At 37.3% G+C, this 27,227-nt stretch overlaps 1 long non-coding RNA gene across 2 annotated transcripts in view; it reads left to right on the forward strand.

Moving 5' to 3' along the window:
* Nucleotides 1-27,227, forward strand: part of LOC121161064 — a 103,868-nt gene that overhangs the window by 61,390 nt on the left and 15,251 nt on the right. For both annotated transcript variants that reach the window (XR_005884609.1, XR_005884608.1), the window contains exon 3: nucleotides 11,212-11,245. This is a non-coding gene — a long non-coding RNA (uncharacterized LOC121161064). The remainder of the gene's footprint in view (nucleotides 1-11,211; nucleotides 11,246-27,227) is intronic.

The following is a 27,227-nucleotide window of genomic DNA, read 5'->3' on the forward strand; positions in this document are numbered from 1 at the left end:
TTTGCTGCTTTTCTAGGCCACAGGCCATGAGCTTGATGGGAAATGGAGCAGCTGGGACTCAAACTGGCACCCATATGGGATCTAGCCCTGGGCTCGAATGCATGATTTTTTTTTTGTTGTTGTTGTTAGAATTGGCACCTTCATGAGAAATACAGTTTTAGTTAAGATGAGAAGTAGAAATATTCTAGGACAAGATTCACATGTTTTTCAAATTCATTGCCAAGTACATGGAGACATTAGTAAAATCATCTGAGAAAAGGCAAGGTAATCTTGCTTTAGGTCTGGATTTTTGATGATTGAATAAATTATTAGATGGAAAGGAGAAGAAAGGGAAAAGCTTTCATGGGGAGAAGTCTTCGTTCATCCCCTGATAGATTGTACTGAAAATAATCTGCCTTTCACAATATGCTCCTTTAAAGGGGAATCCGCAGTGATTGCACAGCTTTACCTCTCACTCTGTTTTTAATGTTGTGCTGTGGGGTTTCTGTATCTATCATTCAATGGAAATTGCAATAATTTGATATTTTAACTATCAAATATAGGTAGCATAAGAAATTTCTGTTCTTAATTATGGTATTTGACCACATTGGCTCCTTTTATCATTTTGATATTTTTAAGACATTATTAACACATTAGATTCTGAGGGTCACAGAATACGTGTGATAATTACTGCAGCACAATTCTCATCAAGTCTCTTGTTAATGTGACATTAATACAAAGAGAACAGACTCAACAGAGTTCATAGATGCAATTCTAAAAATAGGAGACACTGCCTTTCTTATCTCTTTATTTCTTTCTCTCTTTCAAATTTTGAGATACCATATTTACTTTATCTTATGGTCATAGGGTTAATGCTCCACTAAATCTAGATATAAAATGAGCACAGTTCAGTAACAACAGATGCAGTGAAACTAAAAAAAAAAAGTATTCAGAAGAAAAGGTGTCCATTTCACTCCAATACAGTACATTTTAGGGTAGTCACGGATAATTAAAATTATAGTAGTATATATCTATATGTTAACTACCACAAGTAAGAGAAAACGTGATATTATTGTTTTGGTGTCTGGCTTGTCTTACTTAGCACAATGATCTCCAGTTGTACCCAAATGTTAGCAGATATCAGGATTTCACACTTTCTCATGATTTACACTTCATTGTGTGAATGTGTATATATATGACGTTTTCTTTATCCCGCAATCATTTGACAGACATTTTGGTTGGTTTCACATTTTAGCTTTCTTGAGTTGAATGATATAAACATGGTAGTGCAGATAACTTGTTCAAACTGCGTTCATTGCCTTTGAGTATAGCCCCAAAACTGAGTCATTCTGTGTCTCTGTTGTTTTTTGAGGAATCTCCATGCTGTTTTCATTATGGTTGTATGAGTATGCATTCCAATGAACAACGTATTAGAGTACAGTTATTCCCAAATGCTGGTCAGCATTTGTTGATTAATTAATTAATTCATAAAGTTTTGGAGGACAGCCAATCCAGCAAGGGTGACCTGACGCCTCATTGTAGTTTCCATTTTTAGTTCTCATTTGGCTAGCAATCCTGGGCATTTTACTGATGTCTGTGGGACATTTGCATTTCCTCTTTAAAAAAAAAAAATTCTTGTTCTGGGCCCAGGGCCATAGCCTGGTGATTAAAGTCTTCTTGCATTTGTCCGGATTCTATATGGGTACCAGTTCATGTCCCAGTTGCTCCACTTCCCTTCCGCTCCCTGCTTGTGGCCTGGGAAGGCAGTCGAGGACGGCCCAAAGCCTTGGGACCCTGCAACCACATGGGAGACCTAGAAGAAACTCCTGGCTCCTGGCTTCAGATAGACTCAGCTCCGGCAGTTGGGGTCACCTAGGTAGTGAACTAGTGGATGGAGATCTTCCTCTCTGTCTCTCCTTCTCTTTGTAAAGCTACTTTTCAATAAAAATAAAAATAAAAAAATAAGTAAGTTTTTCTTTTTAAATCCTGTTCAAATCCTTAACAGAATTGTTTATTTTCCTGTTGGTGATGACGAATTCTGTATATATTCCAGATAATAATCTCTTCTTTGGTGCTTGTTTATAAATATTTTCTCCCATTCTGTCAGATGCATATCACTTTGTTGATTGTTTCCTTTGCCATAAAAATGCCCCTTTCCTGCATGTAACCCCAATTGGCAATTTTTGTTTCTATACCCTTCGCTTATGGGTATCATATGAGAAATCTTTGGGTAGATCAAAGCCTCACAGTAATTGCCCTGTTTTCCTCTACTAATGCAAGGTTTTTCAGATCTTATTGTCTGAGCTTTTTTCCAGCAGGAATTTGATTTTTATAAAATGTAAATTATGAGTTGTTAAAATTTTCTGAAGACTGTCTTCTCCAGGGAGTGATTTTTATTTTTGTTTTTTGAAATATATATATTTTAAATGTTATTGGGAAGGCAAATCAGACTTACTGAGAGAAGGAGAAAGAGAGAATGCTCTTTCATCTGCTGGTTTACTCCCCCAGTGGCTGTAATGGCCAGAGCTGCGGCCACCTGAAACCAGGAGTCAGGAGCTTCTTATGGGTTTCCCACATGGGTGCAGGGTCCCAAGGCTTTGGACCATCATGTACTGTTTTCCCAGGCTGCAAGCAGGGAGCTGGATGGGAAATGGAGCAGCTGGGACATGAATCAGCACCTGTATAGGATCTTGGCACTTGCAAGGTGAGAATTTATTTAACCATTGAGCCATAATGCCAGGCCCATGATTTTTATTTTGTCATCAATTATTTGGCTAAAAGGTGTGTGGATTGATTTTATAAGTTTTAATTCTGTTACCTTAGTCTGTATATCAATTTTTGCAGTAATGCCAGGTTCTTTGGGGTATAAAATCCTTATAGTAAGTCTTCAATTCTGATAATGCTTTGCCTTTGATTTTGTTTTCATTTGTTTGAAATTGCTTTGGCTATTTAGGGTTTTCTTTTTATATGAATGTCATGATGATAGTGTGTGCTCGATCTGGAAAGAATGCCCTTGGTATCTTGATTTATGCTACATTGAAATTGTAAATTGTTTTGTGTAGTAGGGACATTTGATGATATTAATTATTCTACTCCATGAACATCGTTGGTTTTTCTATATATTGTTTCTTCTATTTCTTTCCTTAATTTTTTGTGATGTTTGCTATATGTGTCTTTCACATCTTAGCTTAAATTAATTTCAAAGTGCTTAAATTTAGTAGCTAGTGTGAGTGGGACTGACCTTAGAAAGTTGTTCTCAACTGGAGTATCACTGGTGTATAAGAATGCTACTGATTGTTCTGTGCTGATTTGTATCCTCCAAGTTTGTTCCAATAATCTCTAAGTGGAGTCTTGTTTTCCTATATAAGGGATCCGGTTATCTGTGTACAGAGGTCATTTGACCTCCTCCTATACAATTTGCATACTCTGATTTCTTTAATTGGCGAATGGCCCAACTACCAGAGCTATACTGAATAATAACAGTGTGAATGGGAATCCTTGTCTGGTTCTAGATCTTAGTGAAAAGATTTCCAACTTTTCCCTGCTCAATGTGATACTGGAAATGTGCTTGTCATATAGTGCCTTGAATGTGTTAAGGTACTTTCTGCCTGCATTACCAAATGATTTTCTGCATCCATTGAGAGTACCATATACAAAACACATGATACTGTTGAAGTTATAGATCACATTTATTAATTTGCATAGGTTGATCCATCCCTGCATCACTCTGGAATATTCCCAGTTGGTCTGGGTGGATAATCTGCTTGATGTGTTGTTAGATTTAATTTGTTAATATTTTATTGAAGATTGTTGCATTTGCATTCGTAAGATTTGATCTATATTTCTCTTTTGCTTATCTTTGATTTTGAAATTAACATAGTGCAGGCCTTGGAAGTGCCACTCCTTTCCCTTTCAATTGCTTTGAATAAGTTAAGAAGTGTTGGGAATCATTCTTTTTTTAAACATTCGGTAGAATTTAGCAATGAGGCCATGTGGTCCTGGGCTTTTTGAAGTTAGGTGGTTCTTTATTTCTAATTCAGTCTCAGTCTTGGTGGTTGGTTCATTCACATCTTACATGTCTTCATGTCTCAATTTGATAAATTCTATTTGTCCCTAAAATTATCATTTCTTCTGGATATGCCAAGTTGTTGTCATATAGTTTTTGTAATAATTCCTAATGGATCTTTTTGTTTCTATTGTTGCAGTGCCAACGTTTTGACTATTTGTAACAATTAGTTTATTATTTTTGTCTATTTCTTTTCAAAAAGTTCCTCATTTCACTATTGTTACATAGGTTTTTATTTCTATTTTGTTTATTTCTTCTAAAAATTTTATTCTTTATTTACTCCTACTAATTCTGGTTTCACTGACCCTTATTTTTATAGATCTTTGAGATAAAATTCTGTGTAATTCACTGGATGCATTTCAAACTTTCTGATGTAGGCATTTGTTACTACAAACATTCCTATGAGCAAAGCTTTTTCTACACTCCATGTACTTTGATGTTGCTTTCATTTTCAACCCTTTCAAGCTATTTTTTTTATTGCTTTTTGATTTCTTCCATGACCCATCATTCTTTCAGAAGCATGTTGTTCAGTCTCCATTGGTTTGTAAGCTTTGTAAAATCTCCTATGTTTGTTAATTTCCAGGTTCATCCCATTGTGTTCAGATAACATATGATATGATTTCAAGCATTATTTAAATTTTCGAGTTTTTTTTGTGGTCTACTCTATGGTTTACACTGGGGAATGTTCCATACACTAATGAAAAGATTATCTTTTATACAGGTATGAGATGAATTGTTCTGTAGATATCTATTAAGTTCAATTGCCCTATAAGGTAGATTTGTTCTTTTAATTCATCATTGATATTTTGGCCTGGTATATCTATCCAGTGATGAAAATGGAGTTGTTGAAGTTGTTCATTATTGTTGTTTTGTGATTTATTTTTCCAGTTATGTCAACATTTATTTTATATAACTGGGTACACTTCATTGATGCATAAATATTTATTATAGACTCATCTTAATTGATCCCTTAATCATTATATAATAAACTTCTTTGTCTCTTTTAACAAATTTTGTTTTAAAATCTGTTTTGTCTCACATGAGAATAACTATACTTCTTGATTTTCAATTCTAATTTGAATGGAATATATTTTTCTATCTTTTCAGTGTGTGCATCTTTGATGCTGAAGTGTATTTCTTATACACAGAATATAGATGGTTCTTGTTTCTTGATTCCATTCAGCCAGTCTCTTTTTAAATGAAGAATTTAGCTCGCTTACATTTGAAGTTGTTATTGCTAAGTAATGATTGGCCTTGCAGTTTTCCCATAATTATTCCTGCTGTTTGTTTTGGGTTTCCTGTATTCTATTAGAAGGAGGCCTTCACCTTCTTTCGTGATGCTGAATGTCCTTCTCTGTCTCTTTGTGTAGTAGTTCCTTAAATATTACTTGTGAGGCTAGCTGGGTAGGTGACACATTTTTTCAATTTCTGCTTTTCTTGATTTGTTTTGGTTATGCTTTCACTTATGCACAGCTTTTCTGCATAAAGTGAATTATCAGTTTTTTGTTTGCTTGTTTATCTTTAACACTTAGAATAATATATCTCTCCATTTTCTTCTGGCCTATAGGATTCTCCTGAGAAATTTGCCATTAATTTTAAGGAGAGACCCTTTAAAGCTTGTATGACATTTATTGCTCGCATATTTTTGGGTATTCCCTTTATGTTCCCTTTATGTTTGGCTATAATATATCCTGGTGAGGCTATTTTCTAAATAGGATTTTATGTGCTTCTTGTGTTTGTATGTCCATATGTTTTTCAAAATTGGAGATATTTTTGCTGTTATTTTACTGCATGCATTCACTTGCTGTTATACCTTCTCTGGATGCTTTTCCTTTGTTGATTGATTGGTGGATTTATTTCTAGAAACTTGCCTTTCTGTGGTATTCTTTTGCACACACACATACATAAACACACACACACACACACACACACACACACACACACACACACACACACATCTTCAGGAACTCCTAAGGCTTGTGTATTTGGTTGTTTGATGGTATTCACTAAATTCCTAATACCATTTTTGTCTTTCTTTTTGGCTGTCAATCATTTCTAAGGACTTATCTAAATCAGATTTTCTCTTTTCTGACTCTGTTGTTAAGGCTTTTCACTGCACTTTCATTTGACTCATTAAATATTTCATTTCTAACATTTCTGTCTGATTTTTTTCAGTCTGTATCTCTGTAGCATTCTAATCCTTGTCATGCACACATTTCCTTGTTTCATGTAACTATTTTTCTGTAACGTTCCAATCATTCCTTAGAATCTCTTTCAGGCATTTCATCAATACCTTTTTTTCACAGTCCAGTACTTATCTGTTACCATGTACCTTTTGCTTCTTTGTTATGCTTCTTATGTTTCTGTGTTGGTTTTGTACATCTTGGACTCACATATTGTTACACCTTCTCAGAGATGCCTTTCCTGTTTTGATTGATTGGAGGTTTTTATTCCTAGAAAGGTGCCTGAATGTGTCAGTGGAGTGCCCAAGGCTTGTGCTGGAGTTCCAGAGAGAGTGCAAGGTTGGTCCAGGGAGCTGTGATCACTGTCTGTGTAGGGTGGGAGCTTGAGTGTTACACAGTCTGGGGATGATGTAGCACCTCTGGCTATAGTCAACAGGAGAAGATGTTGAAGTTGGTTAATATGTTCAAAATCCAATCTCTTCTTTTTGTCAAGGCAAATCAGATGATTCACTGTCTAGAGTGAGCTCATGTTGTCTATGCATTCTAAACAGGCAGGCACAGGTACCACACAGAGCACTAAGCATTTCATGGTATGGCCACTGAAACCTCAATTAGATATGTCTCCATTGCTTAGGAAAATTTGAGTTTCTGCTGTCAGACCACACAGATGCACAGGATCCCTCTCTGCTCTGTGGTCTATTCCTAGAATTCCCACAGTTACAGAGTACAGAAATCTGCTCTTCATCTTGCAGGCTGTCCCATCTCTGGAACACGATGCCTCTGTTTTCTATATCAGGACAGAAATTGGCTACAGCACCACTTCATCCTAATCAGAATGGTGATTTGAGTGGGGGAAGCAAAATAACCAACATGAACTCCTTTTGGAGACTAAAGAAATTGCTCACTTCCTTGTCAGTTCCCTAACCCAGACTCAAAACCAGTGAGGTTTGCAGAATTCTTTCTCAATCAAAATTGTCAGTGGCATAAGCTAGGGCCATCTGCACCCATCTTGCCCGAGAAGAGGCACTCCCCAGCAGGGTGGCAGGCATAAATACTTGGGAGCCACTGGCACTGTGGAGTGGATGGCTGTGTAGCTGTCCTTCCTCACTTCTCCACGGAGTCTCAGTTATATTCTGCATGTTCTCCACTGTGTATCTGTGGCTGAGGTCAGTGCACCTCCTCTTAATCAGCCTTCTTGGTCCCTCCTGCATCGGTTCTTTAATTTTGAAATGTATCACATTTTCTTGTGTTTCATATATCTTTAATTTAATACCTTCTACTGATAAATATTTTTATTTTATTTGTTCATTGTAGGTATTACTTCTCCAAATACTTTAAGCACCATTTACATTATTTTGACAGTCACACTGTTTTTTAAAATTTATCTCATTGCCTTGGCATCTGAACTATACTGCATTTACTCTAAGCTTTCTTCTTTGGACCAGCCTCTAAGTCAAACGAATATTGTTACCTTAGATTTTTCTCCCTGAGGTATGTATAAATACAGCTTTAACATATTAGTGGTAAAATTAGGAAAATAACATTATTGGAAAAGAAATGCTAAAACCAGTCACCTTTGGCCTCTCTGGGACTTATTTTATTACATGTTGATTCACTAACCACCAGGGTTTATTCAACCCATAAAGATTATATCATTCAAAAATATAGTGGTTCTCACTAATTCAAATTTTTGAAAATATGACTGCAGCAGACAAAATTAGATAAGAAAGCAAGCCTTCTTTGATGTGGAGGGAAGAAGTAGCATATAATGTAATTTCTAGACAGAGATAAGCATGATTTGCAAAAGGGTCCTTTTTCTTCCATTACTTCAGACAAGGACTAAAGGCTACTTCCCCTATGTTTAAAAATGCTTAGCAACAACTTAAATGCTAATCCTGATTCTGAAACTGTTACTATTCAATTTTTCTTGCTAGTGCTAAATGGCATTTAAGAAAATGCTGTAGACAAGAAAGATACAATTTCTTTGTTTATAGACAGGGAGCAATATGATAAATGCTATCACATTTGCTTTCTAAGTAACTCCTGCAGTGGCTTGAGTGATTACACTATTTGTGTGCCAACTTGAGGACTGATAGTGTTGTTATTCATAGTACAGCACAGCGTCTACTTAAAGCCAAATAAAATTCAGGTAGTATTTTGCATGGTATAATGACTGTCCCAGAAATTGACTCTTCTATTTCTGTAAACTTGCCTTGTCAATTATAAGACTATATATTGATACATATGCCATAACATCTTTATGCAATTCCAAATGTTTATTTTAATCAGTAAATATAACTGTTGCAATGCATCTAAGAAAAAAATATTGCTTAGCCTAAACAAAAGAGAATTTTACCAAAAGTTTTGAAAATCTTATATGATGTAAGACTATAAAATAGAAATCTTACCATTTTGCTCAATGATATGTCAGATTAGGGAAGATTACAAAGATTACTTTAACCTTCATTGCCTTGTTTTAAACTTTTTTTGTTTTTATACCCCACATGATAATTAAGTGTCTAAATCCTTGCCTTGCCACCACCATGATCCTATACGGGCGCCAGTTTGTGCCCTGGTGGCTCCACTTCCATTCAGCTGTCTGCTTTTGGCCCGGGAGGGCATTGGAGCATTGCCCAAAGCCTTGGGACCCTGCTCCGTGTGGGAGACCCCAAAGAGGCTTCTGGCTCCTGGCTTTGGATTGGCTTGACTTTGGCCCATTGCAGCCACTTTAGGAGTCAATCCGCTTATGGAGGCCTTTTCTCTCCTTCCCTCAGTCTACCTACCTTTCCAATAGGAATGGATAAATCTTTAAAAATATCTATTTTTGTTGGAAAGACAATACAGAGAGAAAGGGAGACAGAGAGAAATATCTTCTGTTTGCTTTTATAATTCCTTTATGCATGCCAAGGTTTGTGTAAGTCAATTCTTTCCTCTATTGAGAGCTGTTTGGATATTCCTCTGCTTTTAGATTGTTCTTTCTGTATGACATTGAAGATAATGTGCAAGGTAGTGGCTCTCTAATCCATGAGGCCCTCTTTTGATCTGGTGTCAACTACTGGACACAAGTGACCCTCATGTCCAATAGATATCTTTCAGATATTTTTCATTCACCTGAGATTTACTAGATCAAGCTATAGGGAGGGAACACTTTCATTTTGAAAATATTTACTTTTTTCAGTATTATGAAATGGAACAAAATATGAGTTTGGTTTCTGGAGATCTGTATTCAAATCTTGTCTCCATTATGTAAGAGCTAGACAAGTCACTGTCCTGATTTGCTTTTGCTGCTAAACAAAAGTACCTTAGAATCAGTGGTTTGTCCACAGCAAACATTCTGGTCACAATCTAGAAGCTTGGAAGTCCAATATCTGGACACTGGCAGATGTGGTGTCTGGGGGCGGGGGGCCGGGGGTGGGAATCTGCATCTAGAGATGGTACCTGATCCTCACATGAGGGAAGAGTAAAAAGAACAAATTCACTCCCTCAGTCCATTTTGTGAAGACAATATAATCCCATCTGTAAGGACACAATCCTTGTGGCTTCATCATCCCACTCTGAGTTGCATCAAAGATTAAAGTTCAACTTGAATTTCGCAAAGACAGAACATTCAGATCCTAGCAATGACTGAATCTGTCTGTGCCTCAGTTTTTGCATGTAAATTAAGGAAATAATAGGAGCTATTCCTGAAAAATATTAGGAAGATCAAACAAGGGGCACCTACAGGAATTGATACAGTACAATGCTCTTATCTAAAAACTGCTCAATCTGAGTCCTGACAAGAATAAAGAAGCCATTTTTCAGAGGAACGTGTAACGATCTGGCTCTATTGAGACAAAGGCTGAGGCAGTGAGACTGTAAAGGACCAGTTAGAACAGTTGGAGGAGGTGTAGCCTCCAGAGCATGGACAGTGAAAGTTGAGGCCAAAGAGGAAGCCAGGGGCTAATTTTGGAGTTTGTTGAGGTAGGATTGATTTAGTGAGCACAAGCTCAAGCCAAGCAGGAAGAAGGAATTGTTGGGGAAGCAGGATGATTTGTACTAGGATTGTGCAGGCAGCTCGTAACTGGCAGCTGTTTGGCAGAGGGATACAGAGGGAGAGGGCTTGCTTGGGACTGAGGATGGGGGTTTGTACCCTCTGTTTTGGTTATGGACACCTAGCCAGGAGAGGATAAAGGCTGGTGCATTTTGGGTTTTCAAGAAGAGAGGGGAGTCCTGTTAGTGCTGATAAAAGCAATGAGGAGTGTTTCTCTGAATGCTTTTCCCATCTCATGACAATCAGCTAGGCTCTCCTTGTTTCTGTGGGAGCTTAGATAACAGTTTTCTGAATTCGAGGGGATCGATTCTTAATTTGAGGCAAGTGACACTGAGACTGTCTCAGACCTTATGCTAACTCCTAGTGTGGCCACATGTCAAGAAACGCTTTGGCACAGGAGTAACTTACACATGTGCTTTCTTGGCAGTGAAGCAGATTTCACCAGATCTATCAAAGATTAACTCTTGCCTTAGTCAGTATTTGGATCATAATAGTAAAATGGGGCAATTGATCCTAACATTATTAGTATTGAGTAAGCTTGTGTTTGTGATGTTTCTGACATTTGGTATTCATTGACAAACTTTGACCATTATAGTTTGGAAACTGGAAGAATCATATGAGAAAAATGATGACTCATTCAAATTTCATGTCATCTTTGGGACTTCCATGCTTGAAAAGATGTGCTTATCCCAAAATGTGAAACCTACTTTCCCAGTTATTTGAAGTTTCTTATTTAAAGATAATGCTCTCTTGACCATGTTTTCACTTGCCCTTGATTACACTGGGAACTGTGTATTTGGAGAACAAATTTCTGCGTGTCAGGGTCAACACTGTCCAAAGGTGTTTTTCATTGTAATTAACATAGCTTATCAATGACAAACTAACTGAATTGGTAATAATGAAAAAAGAAGTTTTACTGATGCTTTTGCATTTTTTCTTATTTCTTCCTTTAGGAGTTTCCTAAGCATTTCTATCAGCATGGTGCAGGTAAGGACCCCACTGGGTGGAGGGTAATCCTTGTAGATGAATGGTACTTATCAAATGATCTGTTGACTTATCATGTAGTGACAGCTGCCCAACTACCTTTCTCCCTACTGTGGAGAGTCACGGGCTGAATCACCACAAGTTGATTAATAGTCAAAAGATCAGAATCTGCTACAATACAGGAAATAGGCTCTCTCATACACACTGCAACTGAGAATGAAATTGGTTCAATACTTTTCTGGAGCAAAATTTGGCATGAATACTAACAATCTCAAAATGTGGTTACTGTATTCATCCCAGAGTTGCCCACTTATGAAACAGTTTTTAAAAAAATCATCAGGGACATGTGTACATATGTATATCCAAGGATGTTCATTTCAGCATTGTTTATAACAATGAAAAATTGAAAACTGCCTAAATGATCAAGAAACAGGGTTTTTTGGTCACAACATTTTTATAAGCCAGAATAATATTTACACACTCCAGTATGTTGTGAAAATGACATAATGACATTGGAGAATATTTATGAAAATCCATAATGTCAACTGAATCAAAATAGGCAGAAAACTTTGTTCAGGTGAAATTCTGTTTTGCAAATAAAATGTTTATATTATATAATTAGAAAGTAATTGCCAGAATGTATATCAAAAATAAAAAGAATTTTCATAGTGAGGTCAGAAGTGGTTTAATTTTTTTTTACACTTTACTATAATACCACAAGTTTCTTTCAATTTTATAATCATTTAAAAGTAAATCTAATGTACCTTAACAATATGGTACTAGAGTTTCTACTATTGTCTATGCCTAAAACGCCCGTGCTATACTAAAGTAGAAAATTGTTTAACCTCTAACAGTTACTAAAAGACTTTCGTAGTGTAATAATGTATAGGAAAATGGTAGGAAGGGAAAATAGGAAGGGAGAAAGGAGAGGGCAGGAGCAAATCTCTAAACCTATAATAATGTATCTTGGGGGGAAAAAGGTAACCGTAATATAGAAAAGATCCTTTGTACTCCAACAGGGAGTTTTATTTTTTGTTCATTGCTGTAGGCCCAACCCCTGTAAGCATGACTATCTGTCATAGAAACCCAGCAGATATCTTTTAAATGACTAAGTTCTCTAGTCTGCATTCCCAAACAGCATCAGATGCCCGACACCTTCTTAAGACAATTGCAACGTCATGAATGAGATTCTGGCTTCCCAAATTTTTCATTTACAGAATCATCCCAGAGATTTAAAGCAGTGTTGTAATGCTCTAAGACATAACTATTTTAATGAGCATTACTTATACAGTTTAAGTTGAGGTGATAGGTATCAAAATTATGAGGGAAAAAAAGTAGCTATACCTAATAAAATTCATTTGTTATCCAGTTACTAAAAAAAATGCATTACCATTTTTTTGTTATGTATTGTGAAAAGTGCTGCAAATATAACAAATAATTAAAGACTTGGAGTTATTTGGGTTTGTGCTGGCTGTACAATTCTTAATACTTCCCTTACATTTGGAAAGTTTTTGTTGTTATATGCTATATCCCCAAGGTAGAGTCCAGAAAGTTACTTTTAAAATTGCCTTTAGAACTGGAGCCCAATACTATGACCAGTTCTCTTTTACCAGACATTCATATGTACGATTTGGATTAGCAAATATATGGTGAGAAGCAGGAAGCACAGTGCAATATCCATGCTTTGGGTGAGCATGACAAGGAGAAAATACACAAACCTAGAGTTGTGCCTCAGGACCTGCATGGGGAAGAAGGGCTGGGGTGCCTGTTCCCAGCAACAGTGAACGACAGTCCTGTCTGATAGCTTTCATTGTGTCTTGAGTGTTGTCATGGTTGGACAGATTTCAAAAATTTCTTGATCTTCCTCAAAATCCTGCTAATTGGCCAATTTTGTCTCACAGTGTTTTTTCTTTACACCTGTCTGAATGCCTAACTATGATCTTGTTTTCCAATTAACCCACACTTTTACACTCCCGTCATTACAAATATTCTACCAGCAGCAAAACTTCAAGGAACAGGGCCCCATTCTTTGTCACTTTTCCCTCCAGGTCACATCCCTTAGCATTTCTACTTTAATAAATCTTTGGCACTTTGGCCCTACTATCTTCATCGCCTATCATGGTAACACATTTCACTCACCTAGCTCCCTTGTTGAATTATTCTACAGTCCATCATTGCAAATTATCATTTTATTTCACTTTCAGCTGCTCTGACATGCTTGTGCTTTTTACACCAAACTCACTTAAGAAGATTCTGTTCTAGTTAGATTTAACTTCCTTTTTATTTCATCCTCGTGTTTGAGTGACCAAATGAGATTGGTATTAAGCACATTAACAAACCCACTTGGTTTATGCTCCGTAACAAGAATGTCAAAATAATCTTAGGGCTGCTCAGCTGGCCTCATATAAACATGCTGCTGTTCAGTCAAATATATTGTATATTGTAAATGATTACTCTTAACTTCTTTCCTTCTCCTTTGTCCATATGCAAGATGCCACCATTTCTATTGCAAATTTGGGTCTGCTCCAGATAATCTGTATTCCTGTCTACCACATTAATTGAATTGTCTCCATCCCCAAGACCAACTCATTTTTGTCAATTCTGGGTCTATTATCTACCAAAGGATATGACAAGCAGCTTCTCTACAGCCTCAGTATTTTTGTCTTACTGAGTCATTCCATCAGCATAAAGAATGCTGTAAAATATTCCAGACATATTTTTTCTTGACAATACTGCTTTCTCCAGTGAACCAACCATTTCTCTGGTCCCTTGAAGAATATGCTTCCTCAAAGCAGCTAATACTCATTGTTTTCGTTCCAGTGTATTTGCAGTTGCCCTTAGACCTGTTGGCATCATCAGTCTTCACCCGGGGTATGGCTCTGGCTTCTTCAGTTGTTTCTTGTGACTTTACTGAACACTGAAAGTGAGATTTTGGAAACAGAAATAAGATCAAATAACTTTTTGTTCAAATTTTCCCAATGCTTTCATTACACTAAAATAAAAGCCAAAATTCCTTGACAAAGCTTACAAAAACTTGAGCTGATATCAAGCTAATTTTTTGACCTAATTCCTGTATTTTCTGCCCTCTCCACACACCTTTTGTTCTTCCTTTCCTTCTCTTTTAACATCCCATGTATGTCCCTGCCTTCAAGCTTGAGCATTTGCTGTTGTTTCTTCCTTTAATATCCTTTCCTTAAATAGCCACCTGTCTCCCTCACTCAAATATGAGTTTCATCCAAACATCACACTGTCATGGAGGACTTTTAATTTTTCTTTCACATGCATCATGTAACACATGTATAGTAAAAAAAAAGCATGAGTGTAATAGTAGTTGGTACTTAAGCTATTTATAAACATTGTGTTCACTGCATCATACACCTTTTATAATAATATATCCTTTTTCCTCGTTCTGGGATCATTGGTATAAATTCCAGATTGTTTGATTTAATATATCTAATTCCACTTTAAAAAGTTTAAGGAACTATAGATGAAGTAAATATGGCAAAAAGTTAGTTGCTAAATGTATGTATATTTGTAAATATACATAAAATTTTCTTCCATAAAATTTTCTGTAATGCTTGAAATGTTTTAAAATAAAAATGAAAATAAATAGGAGATTCTTGTAATTAGCATTCTATATGAAGTTCATTAAAGTCATGACAGAGACTATGAAAAAAATACTTTTCAATACTGGCTGACCACAACAACCGACTTTGTTTATGTGAATTCCTTTTTTTTCAGAACTTTTACTTATTTAATTTTTAAAGATTTGTTCATTTTTATTGGAAAGTCAGATTTACAGAGAGAAGGGGAGACAGAGAAAAAGATCTTCCATCTGCTGGTTCACTCCCCAAGTGATCTCAACAGCTGGAGCTTAGTCTATCCAAAGCCAGGAGCCAGGAGCTGCTTCTGGCTTTCCCACATGAGTGCAGGGTCCCAAAGCTTTGGGCCATCCTTCACTGCTTTCCCAGGTCATAAGCAGGTGACAACTTTAGCTGCTAGGCTACCACACAGGGCCCATTTCAGAACATTTATTATCTTTCCTATGTATTATGTGCTTCTTAGTTTATTATCTTTTAGTAGATGACTAACTCCATGAAAGTGAGAATATTGTTTGGTCACTGTTGTATCATCGGTGATTACAGGCATTGCATAAATATTTGTTAAAAAGTATCTCTGGCTGTAAGGGTACAGAGAAAGGCTGACATTTTCTTCTTAGGGAGAATATTCTCAAAGGTGGTATATCTAGAAATTAAAAGACAGGAAATATATCAAGCCACAGTGAAGAGAGCAGAGAGCATTGTAAAGAGGAAATCATTTGCAAGAGAAACAGAAGTTTTGATCCCACGTTGAAAAAGACTTTCTGGATAGCAAGGGTCTTTAGTAAGCCTGAAGGAAGTTTTCCAGAGATGAATCTAAAAGACTTATTCTTCTGAATTTAGTGGTATAACCTTATTAATACTATACTGAAAGATTTTTTTTCTGCAATTTCCATATGCTTATTTTATTGAGTATTGGAAGACTTAAACCACTTTATATTTCATAGAAGACATGGTAAAGAACTAAAAATCAAACTGCCTAACTTACTTCTTTGGAAAAACATCTAGTGCTTTTGGTATTTTCCAGCTGCCAAAAGGCGGTCTAGCCTTGCATATAAATTATGTAAATGAACTATGTTTATAGTAAGTGGCAAATTAGAGATCAAATAATTGTATATTTGAATTAACCAGGTTGGCTTGTTATAATTTGACCTGAGAATGACAGAGGATGATCAGGCAGTGGTTCTTAATCCTTTGATGCTCTGACAAAAGCTATGAATAATTGACCCAGAAAATATGCATAAACACCTATGCAAATTTGAATAACACTTTACAAGCTATTAGATATCATTCAAGGTCATTCAAGCTTCCCTCTTGTCCATTAACTGGGTTTATTTTGCCTTTTCAGACACCTACATTGTAATATATATATATATGGTACCTGGCAAGTTTTAAAAGATGACTATCATGTCAATTTTTAATATATATGATGTCATTTGTTTATCTAATGTGTTTCTAAATGATTCAGGAAAATATTGGCTTCTATAAAGATATAAATATATTGAAAAGCACTATCCTACTGGAAAAAACACAACAGTCATAAAAATAGTATTTTGGGTTAAATTTTATCTGGAGTTAAAAATATAGGCCAAACTAGATTATTTGTAACTTATCAGAAGATGAAGAAACAAAAATGGACTGAAGCTATTGAGTCTTATCCTATAAAGCAAATGTAACAGAGATTTTCATCAGTTGGCAATTGACTGACTACAAGTACAAAAAAAAACACAACATGTTTAACGCAGGGAATCTTTATTGTTCCACATATAAATATTTCTGACCAGAGTGATTCCACGTTTTGACAGATATTAAATCTCTTTTCATCTCCCCATCGCCACAGTTTCAGGAAATTGTTTAGGTCCTCAAGTTGGCCACCTTTACAATTTCAGGATGACTGCCGCAGTGCTATAGTCATGTTTGGATATGTCAATGTCCAGCAGAATCGAAAGGCATTCTCTTCTTTGTATTTCTTTCTAGTAATGCTTTCCCTTCATCTCAGGATACCTGTGTCTTAGATATTATTTTGCAGAATGGGTCATAAGTACATCTGGAAACAAAACATTGGAGAGGAGAATGAGAGCACCTTGCTCAGTTCAATTATTCAAATTCATTTGTCAGCTAAGAAAAGAATTGTGTTTCTTAAGTTATAGATGTGCTTCTACCAAAGTTCCCTTAACTAGGAAGAAGAAGAAAGTAAGAGATGGGAAAGTATCAGCTTTCCCTGTAATTGTTGAACAAAGCCAAGAATGAAAAAAAAAATGAGAAAAATAGGATTATTTTAGGATTTATATGACATTGGCTTTAGTGGGCACTGCTTAGAAGAAAACCAGTGTGAAATCACTGGCATTGTGGAAATTTATTAATGTGCATATTGAATACAAGAATGCAATGTTCATGGTTCTGCCCTAAGTAGCTGCTTGTATTTGAAAGGAATTCTGTGGTGGTGACCATGAATAAATCATTTAACACTTTGAGTGTGATTTCCTCATTTGTAAAATGCAGATAAAGCAAGTTATTCTGTTTTTCTCATAGATTTCCCTTGGCATAAAAATTACTATATATGTGAGGATTTGTTATAATACATAAAATATAAATCAAAGTTGTTAGTTTGTAGGTAAAGAGGAACCTAGGCATTCAAATTCATGAATCAAACAAGAGTGGTTCCAAATAGTCCTCACCTAGTTTTCAAAAACCCAGATAAATCTATGTGATATTTTAGTATACAGTCCAGTCTCTCAGTTTTCAAACAACTCAACATAATTATTTTTATTACAATGCTCTAGATGAGGTAGTCACACATGCTATTTATACTCTTATAGAAATAAAGCCAGTTAGAGATCTTGACTTGCACCAAACCAATAATGTGTATGTAGGTAATGAATGGAGAAATAGAGTAATACCCAACTAAACTGTATCAAGAAAACAATTTTAAAAAGAAAAAAGAAGTAGAGCAATGCCTTTGAACATCATGCTGTTATTGTTCATAGGATTTGACCATGTTGACATTAAAAATAATGTTTTTATCTTAATTCTCCTTGTCAAATATAATAATAACTTTACTTCAACATTTTTCAATGTGAATAAAGTGTTTTGTATTATGATCCAACCACCCCCACAAAACATACACACACAATACAACTTTGCCTATATACAAATGTACATGCATAAAATATATATGGAAGTATCAAAACAATACATACTTTTTACATGTGCAGTTGGTCCTGATATTTTCTATTTTGTTAAATTTCACTGCAGCACCTTGTTTATAAAAACAATGAAATAGCAGTAACTGGAAACTTAGGGGCTATTAATTCCCAATATAAGTCCTCAAGGCACTTTTTAGAAGATTTTCTCTTTTTATTTCTTATAAGATTTTATTTATTCATTTGAAAGGCAGCTACAGAGAGAGATAGGTGAGAATTTTTCATCTGTTGGATCATTCCTCAAATATTCGCTTCATCTGGGGTTGGGGCTAGACCAGGCCGAAAACAATTTCTGTCTTCTTCTGTCTAGAATCTTTTTCTGGGTCTTCCATGTGTCATGGGGCCCAAGGACTTGGCCCATCCTCTGCTGCTGCTGTCTTTGGCATATTAATAGAAAGATGGGTTGGAAGTAGAGCAACTGGTAGAGGCTTAACTCGTTATGCCACAGCACTAGCCCTCTCCAGGTGGGTTTTTAAGGCCTGAGCAGTGTTTTTGTACATTTGTTTGTTGATTTTGTTACCATAAGTTTCACATATATCTATGAAATCATACTCCAGAAACTAAGACATAATGTTAGAAAGTTCTCATAGTTGAAAACATTACATTTTTCTGGAACAGTTTCATTCAATTTTGTCATTACACCACTGACTGTAATCTACTAGTCTGGATATATTCATCAAACTAAACGTGCCAAATTGACATCAAGATTTTTAATTGTTTTCATCTAGTTCTTTCTTTCTTTCTTTCTTTCTTTCTTTCTTTCTTTCTTTCTTTCTTTCTTTCTTTCTTTCTCTCTCTCTCTCTCTCTCTCTCTCTCTCTCTCTCTCTCTCCCTCTCTCCCTCCCTCCCTCCCTCCCTCCCTCCCTTCCTTCCTTCTTTCCTTCTTTCCTTGCTTCCTTTCAAGATTTATGTGATTTATTTGAAAGGCAAAGTATGCACACAGGTTAGGATACTGAGAGTTCTTTCATCCACTGGTTAACTCCCAAATGGCCACAACAGCTGAGGATCTAGTCATGTCAAATCCAGAAGACAGGACCTTCTTCCAGGTCTCCTCCTTGGGTGTAGGGTCCCAGAGCTTTGGGCCTCCCTTTGTTGCTTTCCTAGGCCACAAACTGGGAGCTATATTAGAAGTGGTGCAGCCAAGACACAAACCAGTGCTGATAAGGCCACAGTTTATCTCACTATATCACAACTCTGCCCCACCCCTAACTTCTGTTTTCTGGCTGCATATCTCTATGTCCATAGAAGATAACACCATAAATTCTCTTGGTAGTTAACTAGTCTCATTTTTACTCATATTTCCTCTGCATATAAATTAGTTCACCTTATTCATTGCACCTGCCTTTGCAACTATTAAGAACACATTTAATTTTTATTTAAACTGTTGTAGTACCCCACTTAGAAAATTTTGCTCTCTCTCCTTACTCTGATCAAATGATTTGTAAAGTCTTTTGGTTTATCTGAAAGAGTGGGGAGGGAGCGATAGAGAGGCAAAAACTGTTCTCTCCCATTTGCTGATTTGACCTCCATATTGCTGTCATAGCCAATGCTGAAGCCAGGAGCCATGACCTTCATCCAGGTTTCCCAAAGGGGTGGCAGTGACCCGAGTACTTGAGCATCCTCTGCTGTTGTCCAGGATACACATTAGTAGGAAATTTGATCAGAAGCAGAGGCAGGACTTGAACCCAGGTACTTTGATGTGAAATGTGGGTTATTCCAAACTGTGACATAATCTACTGTGTTATAATACTCCTTCAATCAGTGCTTGATGCTATAATCCAGAGAAATACCAGGTGTCTTTCAGCTAAAGCGCTTCAGTGAGTGTGACACAATGAGATTAAACTCTTAACTCTTTTGGGCAGCAAAGAACAAGTGCATTAGGACACCCTAGGATTTTTTTCACACACTGTGATCATTTTTGGATTGGCTTTCGGTACATGCCATACTGCTTGATGCTTCTGTATCAGCGTACAAACCTTTACTACTCACATTTGTCTCCTGATCCTAGTCTTTTCCTGTTTAAATTCATATTGGCACCCCTACCAGATGTCTAGGAACTATCTCTAATTCTGTCTCAGTGATTTTGAAGGTTAATTTTCAGTGTCAACTTTATTATGTTAAGGGATACCCAGACTGCTGCTAAAACATTATTTCTGGATGTGTCAGTGCTGGTATTTCTGGATGTGTCAGTGATGGTATTCCTGGAAGAGATGGGCATTTGAATCAGTAGATTAGATAAGGAAGATTCACCCTCACTGATTGAGTGGGCTTATTGTAACCTATTTGAGTCTTGAACAGAACCATAAGGCAGAAAGTGAAATCCCCTTTCTTTATGCAGAGATACATCCTTGTTCTGCCTTCAGATTTTGAACTTCTAGTTCTGGGTTTTTCAAGTGTGAGCTGAGTTTCGTCTCTACTTTTCATGGTTTTAAATTACATCCCTACCTTCCTCCAGCTAGCATCTAGGTTAGGACATTTTGTCCACTGTAATCAAATTTTCACAGTAAACATCATATGTATCCTACTTTGTATCTCCTATTGAGTCTGTTTTTCCAGAGAACTCTGAATACAGTCCTTTAATCAGTTGCATATGTGATCTCAACAAGAGCCCTGTCTGAGCAACCCCTCTTTTTTATTCAGGGATCATGTGAGGCTGGGGCCTCATACACTGAAACTACACAGTACTATTTCTGAACATCTACCTATATATTTTCAAACACTTGACTTCAGGTTCTGGGAATCAAAATTTATATGCTTAAAATTTTTTTGCCTTTCACCATGTTACAAAAAAATACTCATTTTATTCCCTTTGAATGTATGGAACATCAATTTTATGCAAAATTGGAGGTGTAAGGGGAATAAAGTTGTTATCATTAATGTCACACACTTTTTATAAAGATTTATTTCATTTTTAGTTGAAATACAGACTTAACAGAGATAAGGAGAGACACAGAAGAGATATCTTCCATCCGCTGATTCACTCCTCAAATGACTGAATGGCTGGGGCTGAGCGGGTTTGAAACCAAGAGTCAGGAGTTTCTTTTTGGGCTCCCACACTGGTGCAGAAGCCCAAGGATTTGAATCATTATCTGCTACTTTTCTAGGCTGTAACCTGGGAGATGCATCAGAAATGGGGTTACTGGAACATAAACCTTCTGACACCACAGGCAGCGGCTTAGACTACTATGCCGTGCTGCCAGCTACAATGCCACATACTTTTAACACATATGTGAAACACACTTACAGTTTTGGTTATAATGCTCTAATAATATTTTATAATATTTTCAATATATATACTAATACTTTAGATATGTACTTATACATATGTATTTACATATAAATGTGTGTACTCAGTTTGGGGAGGCCTGGAAACCAAAGGTGTAATTATGCTTTAGCTTTTATAAGCAAAGTAGGGACCAACATAACTCTGGGTAACTCTGCCTGCAAGCACCACCGGCATCTCTTATGCACACTGGTTCACATCCCGGATCCTCTACTTCTAAGCTAGATCCCTGCTTATGCCTGAGAAAACAAAGGCTTTGGAATTTTGTAACAAAACAAGCTCCTGACTCCTGGCTTGGTGTTGATTCAGCTCAGGTCATTGCAGCCACTTGAGCACTGAACCAGCAGATGGAAGATCTTTGTCACCCTCTATGTAAATCTGCCTTTCAAATAAAAATAAGTAAATTTTTTAGGAAATATTGTAAGGAAAGCATTATACTGCTTGGAAACAAGTTGATCAGTTTTGACAGGTCATTAAGACTGTAGTATTAACATCACTGACAATGGAAATAAGGCTTTAGTGATCTATACAAGCAACACTTCAATGGAATTCAAAAGCGATTCCACTATTTCTAAGAAAAAGGATAAAACAAGTGGATCAGAATATCTTGCAGCCTAAACAGCACTTAGAGTTTTAATGAGATTTAGGCATAAAGTGAAGCAAATTAATTAGAAACATCAATGTACAATAGTAGAAATATCTACTGGGGTGTAGAGAGACAGCTACAGGGGCCCATGGACAAATCCTCCCGTGGTTCGGACACTGCTGGTGGCGAGGCAACAGAGAAAGGTGTTCCTTTGGCGAAGGTCTTAGGGACATTGTCCTAATCTCACCACAGAGTAGTGAGCACAGGTGAGGCTTGCCTAAAGGTCGTGGGGGCAGAGAAGCAGCCACAGGATTTATTCTGGAGGAATGATAGGATCCAGACAATGAATCGAAGATGTTTTAAAACTGGGCAAATATCCACAGCAAAGAAAATTTCTATACAAGGTCCGGGAAGTTAGAATGAGAAAAGGATCAGGAAAATCAGCAAAATCAAATTTTAGTTTTGCTTTTAAGGGAATGCAGAAAAAAAAAAAGTGCTACTCAGAAGCAGACTGCTCAGAAAAGTGTTTGAAGGGTATGAAACAGCGAACACACTCATTCCCAGATGACAAAACCTAAGATGTATTGCTCTAGACGGATCTTCTGTCAGTGCAAGATTGAGTGGATAACCTATTTTGTCTTTTCAATCTGTAGCTCTGGTTCATTTCCACTTCCATTATTCTATGATTATACAAGAAAGGGAAATATAATATTGTTAAAGCTCAGGTATGATTTATTGACTCGCTGCATCTTTAAGATAACACATGTACTTTGTGTTGCTCTACTTGATAGCACATTTTTTGTTTTTCTCGTGAATCGTCGTGATTCGAGTAAACAGACTCCTAGCGGCTGTTTCAAGTGTGAGCCCATAAGTTGCTGCCAGTGGTATCTTGGGGCTGCATTAACTTCTCCATATAATTTTTCTTCCTTCCTTGCACCCCCCTCCTCCGCTATTTAATTAATAGATTGTCTCACACATGAGCATTTAGTATAGCCTTGTTTGCTTGCTCCAGCTCCCCTCGGGGGTTTCTCCGGTGGATGTAGTGAAGGGACACGGGAGGAAAGCATTTGATGAATCACAATTTGTGGAAGGCAGTTATGGTAGCAGTGATAGAGAAATGGAATATTTGCAAAATGCCAGAGGTGAAGGAATAGGACACACATGATTAAAGTTGCCATAAAATCAAAGCTGTCAAAGCAACAAAAGCCATAAAAAAGAAATATTCTGGCAACGTCAGTCTCCCACACATCCAGGGGTGCCATGAAGCATATTACTGAAGAAAGTCCATTAGGGGTGGGGAAAATTCTTTTCCCATTGACTAGGAAAACATGTGTTGAACTGTAAATGTTCTGTGCCTCCGGACTTGCAGCCGAGACACCTGGGAACTGCAACCTGAAAATACCATACAGAGAGCAAACACTTCCAGCACTGTTTGGAAGGCTAAAGAGGGGTGAGAGGGGGAAGGATGGGAAGGAGTTTCAAAGGCTGTGGGAATATTTTAGAGGCTCAAGCACCTTACAGTGGTAAGCACCTGTGTTGTCCTTTCACAAAAATGGTATCGTTGTGGAGCAGGGAGTAGGGGAAATGCCATCTCCTCTCCAGGATCTGTGGGACAGATAGAATCTGCTAAGTGCTATGTGAATTGCATATTTTGAAAGCAGAATGGTAATTGAGGAAATCTAAGCTACTTTGATGGACAGAAATGGTTGGCTGGAAAAGGAAGTAATTTCTAAACCTGAATTTCATCCAATTTCCTAGGAAGATACCAAGAAGGCACCACAATCGTTACACTCCCTGCCCTTAATGGAAACCTGCCTGAGGCCAGCTCCTCAGCCTAGACACACATCTGAGGCAAGGAAGTGGGTTTGGGTTTGGGTGGGAAGTCAGAGAAAAATAAGCTACTGCAGAAGAATGCACTTGCCAAAAGAGGCAACAAACATGATTGCAGTTCCCTGATTGGCAAAATACACACAATCTGAACAGTTACTTTGTTTCTGTCAGGTGTCTAGGGACAAAGCTTAAAACACTTTTATGAAAGTGTTCAGTGGATTGTTGCTGAATTTAAGTATATTGTAATATCCCATATTGTAGTCCATGAGTACATTGTGACAAGGAGCCCTGGCAGTCCCTTTCTTACAAGCTTTGTGATCATAATGCAGTTGAAGACACAAAGTTGGAGGATTTGGACAATGCATTTGTTGATAGGCTCACCTCCTGGGGAGACGTCCTGGAAGACTGTAGAGCAGGAAATACTGCGTGACAATCGAGGAGTAGGGACATCAGTCAGACTGCAAAAAGACAATGAAAGGTCTCTGTGGTTGAGACTTTGTTTTGCTATTTATCCAGTGCGCGGAGAGGCTCTTTACTAAGAGGGCAGCGCTTTGCTGCAGGGAGTAGAGCCTGCATTTGGGATGTCTGTGTCCTGCAGTGGAGGGCCTGGTTCAGATTCCAGGTGCTCTGATTCCAATCCAGTCCCCTGCTAACGTGTTAGGAAAACAACAGAAGATGGGCCAGGGACTTGTGCTCTGGCTCCCCAGGAGGGAAGTCTGCGTGGAGGTCTAGGTTCCTGGCTTTAGTCTGTCCAGACCTGGTTGTGAACACTTGAGAGGAGAACCCGTTGGTAGAAATCTCTGTCTCTGTGTGTGTGTGTTTCACTTTGCCTTTCTAATAAATTCTAAAAAAAACCAGTAAGACTAATACTGTTATTGATATTCAGTCTTGGCTATTCAATGACTTCCAACTCCTGCAAATAATGTTCCCCAAATAATAAGTACATCTTTCCTGAGGGATTGGTTTACCCCAGAAATGGAAATAATGTATTAAAAGAATCCTGCTGCATGTCTGCTGCTCTAGCTACACAACAGACCTGGAGAGGCCTGACCCTTACTGTGAATGATTTTGAGAATGGCACCTTTAATTGCAAAAAAAAAAAAAAAAAGGAGTTGGCACCAAATGACCCCTCAGCCCCATTCTGGGTGAAAAACTTTACAATTTTAAGTAACTTAGCTTCTTTGAGTTTGTTTTCTCATCTGAAAAATAGGAATATTGAAGTTAATTATTTCTTTCTAGAACTGTAGTAAATTGGTAGCTTGTTACAGATGACATGATTTTACACAAATGATGTGATTTTACACTTATCTTCAACCACCACCGCCACTACCATCATCACCATCATCATTTCTTTCTAACATTTTCCTACACATGTGAAAAGTTTTATTTGGGAGCCTGCTCAATTTTTTTTTTGAATGGTTCAAGGAAAGAAACAAAATGCACCTCTAGATATATTTTATAAAGGTTTGACTTAATTTTATATTTATACATGAACTCATTTTGCACTGAAATATACTGCACTTGTGTGGTTGTAATCATTTCCATGGTAGCAGATTGAGGGCCATGCAGAAAGGTCTTAGACTTGACTACAGGTTCAAACAGCAGGAGAGACTGGTTTGGGACCAAATAAGCTCTTATTCAAGTAAAACTGTCGAAAAATACTGCCAAGGGAATTCAGAAAATAACCGGGGAAGGAAATTGCTTTTGGAATAAATGTTCTGTTCTTTCAAGTTTGCTCTGGTAGAAAAGTGCCCCTTTGAAGAGACTTAATAGAACCATTAGAGGGACAAAACATGAAACATCTCATGGAATCTTAAAGGTTTATTTTATATCCGTTTGTTCCTAAAAGTGTATGTGGAGGAAAAAGAAACCAAGGAGATGAAATTTGTACTCGTGTACACAAATGCACAAGACTATTTGATGTAGAACAATTACTTACGTCTAACTCTATTCCAAATCTGCTCTCTGATCTGTGCCTTGCCATGTTTCTTGCTATTGTTTTATATATCTTGTGCTACTTATCTGACTGGGCATCAAATTAGAGTGTTTTAGTACCCCTTAACTTTCTATTTCACCGTATGTTTTCAGTTACTTTTAAATTATAGTCAAATGAAGCTCTGAGTTTCAATGGAAACTTTTTACATGATTTGAGTATATCTCTTTTGCCAGTTATTAGGTATCTACTGTGTATCAGTAAGTAATACTTGGATCAGCAAGCATGAATTGAGTACCTGTTTGGGAGTACACAGTCTCTGGGAATAAAGGAATATGTAAGTACCATTCCCTTTATCCTTGGATGAATACAAGCACAAAGTGAAAGGGAGATAAAGAAAAGGGCAAGTGAGGTATTGCTAAGCTCCAACTAGAAGGAAAAGATAGAGTCTGACAAGGTTGCCATAAAAGATTATGAAAGACTTGGTGACTTAAAGAACATAAATGTAGGGACTAGTGCAGCAGTGTAGTGGCTAAATTCCTCAGCTTGCATGTACCAGGATCCCATTTGGGTGCAGGTTCATTTCCCTGCAGCTCCACTTGCCATCCAGCTCCCTGCTTGTGACTTGGGAAAGTAGTGGAGGACAGCCCAAAGCTTTGGGACCCTGCACTCAGGTAGAAGACCCAGAAGAAGCTCCTGGCTCCTGGCACATCTTTGGCCATTGTGGCCTTCTCTTTGTAAATCTAACTTTCCAATAAAAATATAAATAAATCTTAAAAAAAAAAAACCTAAATGTTGTTTCCCATAATCTTGGAGACTAAGTCTAAAAGCAAGTCACTGCATAGTGGGTGTCCAGTGAGGCGTCCCTTCATTGCTTGCAGATGGGCTGACTCCCTGCTGCATCCTCATGGCATCACCCCTGCGGGGACTCACCCTCTCGGTGTTTCTGTGAGGCTGGTAAGGACAGCAGTGCCACTGAATCAAGGTCTCATCACTATGGCCTCTCTTAGCCTTAATTGTCTCCTTAGAGGTCTTCTGTCTAAGTATTACAACTCCAATCTGAACTGGAGCAGGAAGGGGTGCACAATTCAGTTTATAACAGAAAGTAATGGACTTAGGCCTGTAAGTTGCTGTCACTGAAGTCTAGTTAGGAGGTAAGGAAAGAAAAGGATCATAAAATGCTTGAATCTCAGACTACGCAGCTCTAGTGAATAAACCTTTGGGCTCTGGTGAGCCTTTGGAGGATTCTGTGCACTTTTAAAAAATAATTCTGGCTGAAGGGTGAAGGTTGAAAGGCAACATGGTTATGGGTTTGAAGCAAAAGTAGACACAGGGAGACTAACAAAAAGGCTGGCAATTGACCAAATAAGGGACAGCAGTGGCCTGAATCAGGCGTATGCAGGGTACAGAGAATGTGGGGGAACATAATGGGTAAAAACGGATTATATAAGGAGAAGAGGGGGGGAAGTTGTTGATGTTGATTTTGTGCTATTTGGAGTAATTAAGTAGATAATTAGACAGGAAATAGATGAAAAGGATTGAGATTTAGGA

The sequence above is a fragment of the Ochotona curzoniae genome, unplaced genomic scaffold (genome assembly GCF_017591425.1).
Source record: "Ochotona curzoniae isolate NIBS_2020 unplaced genomic scaffold, NIBS_Ocur_1.0 contig_4612, whole genome shotgun sequence".
Taxonomy (NCBI): Eukaryota; Metazoa; Chordata; class Mammalia; order Lagomorpha; family Ochotonidae; genus Ochotona; species Ochotona curzoniae.